This window comes from Muntiacus reevesi, chromosome X (genome assembly GCF_963930625.1).
Source record: "Muntiacus reevesi chromosome X, mMunRee1.1, whole genome shotgun sequence".
In the NCBI taxonomy this organism is placed as follows: domain Eukaryota; kingdom Metazoa; phylum Chordata; class Mammalia; order Artiodactyla; family Cervidae; genus Muntiacus; species Muntiacus reevesi.
This window is the reverse complement of record NC_089271.1, coordinates 62,383,443-62,385,078: the sequence shown is the minus strand read 5'-3', so window position 1 is coordinate 62,385,078 and position 1,636 is coordinate 62,383,443. Positions and strand designations below refer to the sequence as shown.

Genomic DNA, 1,636 nt, shown 5'->3' with positions numbered 1-1,636 from the left:
GAAGGAAATCATGCGGCCCAAGGCAACAGTTAATGCAACACAGTGGGAGATGTTCCTTCTCTACCCTGCCAGGCAACCTCTTCCCCCCAGTTGGGAAGGGGCAAGATTTTTGGAAAACACTGCTGCCTGCTTGGGTCTGCGCACCACCCTGGTGGGGCCAAACTCTAGAATTCGCTTGCAGTGGAACTGGGGGAGACAGCCAAGCTGGGTTAACTGCATAGACGGGGACAGCTCCGAACTTTCTCCTCCAGCCCCCAAATGGACGAGCTCCGGATGCCCGAAATTCCCGGAGGGACCCACCAAAACGAAAGGGAAAGGGACTAATAAAACTAGGTTTGTCTTTCCCTGTCCCAAGCCCCCTGGCCCCCTTCCCGCTGGGCGCCCCCTGCAGGCCGCGTCCTCAGCACGTCTTCAGCACCTGTTGCAGATGGAGGCGCACTTCGGTGGCATTTTCCCAGGGTACCACGCTGGCGCGGAAGGAGCTGGGCTCAGCCTTCTGTGCCTCCTGGATAAGGCGGTGCATGGGGTAGCCGCGGCGAGGGAAGGCCATATCGCCACCGGCCAGCAGCCCCATGGGACAGAAGTCGTTGGCGCCGTCGCCCCCGTAGGAAAGGCGCTCGAAGTGCACGCTGTCGTGGGCCCGCTCGCGCAGGTAGTCGCTGAGCACCTTGTGCTTGCACGTGTTGGCCGGGCAGCGCGCGCAGCTGTGTGAGTGGAAGGGCTGCAGCACCAGCAGCCCCCGAGCGTCGGGCCCTGAAGGGTTGCTGAAGATGCGGCGGAACAGGCCTTGGTGGCCGGCGGCGCGCAGCGCGCTCTCCACGCCAAAGGTGTTGGCATCTGAGATGAGAATAACCTCAAAGCAGGAACCCTGCTTGGCCACAAACTGCAGCATTTTGCCCATGCCGGGCGACAGCGGGATGGACTCGTAGAGCACGCGCAGGTCTCGTGGCCGCACGCCCTGGTCACCCAGGTACTGGAAGACGCGCTGCTTGTACTCGTTGTAGAAGCCCTCGCGGTAGGTGGCACGCAGGCTCTCTGGGAGCCGTATTCGTCCACGATAGTCTCATCAAAGTCGAAGGTCAGGAGGAAGCGCGGCGAGCCCTGCGCAGCCATCCCGCTGTCCCTAGACAGGCATCGGAGGCCAGCAACTGGAAAACACCTGCTCACTGTCAGTACATCACCCTGAGCACCACCTGTAGGGATTGTTGGCCTCCAGCTGTCGGTCCAGAGCTCCTGACCACCATACAAGGTCCATGTGAGGGTGCCCAGCCAGGTGGCTTTGTTTCCACCACTAACATCCACCTGATCCTATCCCCTCTCCTGAGCCCCAGGAACCACTCAGTAAAAACAGCCCATCAAATAAGCTAAGGACCACAAGGCCCTTGCTAGGCATCCTCTTAACAATCCCTCATGATGCTGGAAAGGTTACAGATATTATTGAAGACCTAGAAAGGGTAACCAACTTGTGCAAACATCACCCACAATATATGGCAGAGACAGACCTCAAAACCAGATCTCAGAGTCTGAGACCAGTGTTTTTTTCTCTATATGTTCATTGCCCCTTTCTTGTGTATGGTACATCATGGCTTACAAATCAGCTTCACTCATATTCTGTCCTTGCTCAACACAATTCCAT

At 57.8% G+C, this 1,636-nt stretch overlaps 1 pseudogene; it reads right to left on the bottom strand.

The window, feature by feature from the left end:
• Nucleotides 1–400: 400 nt before the first annotated feature.
• On the bottom strand, nt 401–1,113 carry LOC136154326 (phosphoethanolamine/phosphocholine phosphatase-like; annotated as a pseudogene).
• Nucleotides 1,114–1,636: the final 523 nt, after the last annotated feature.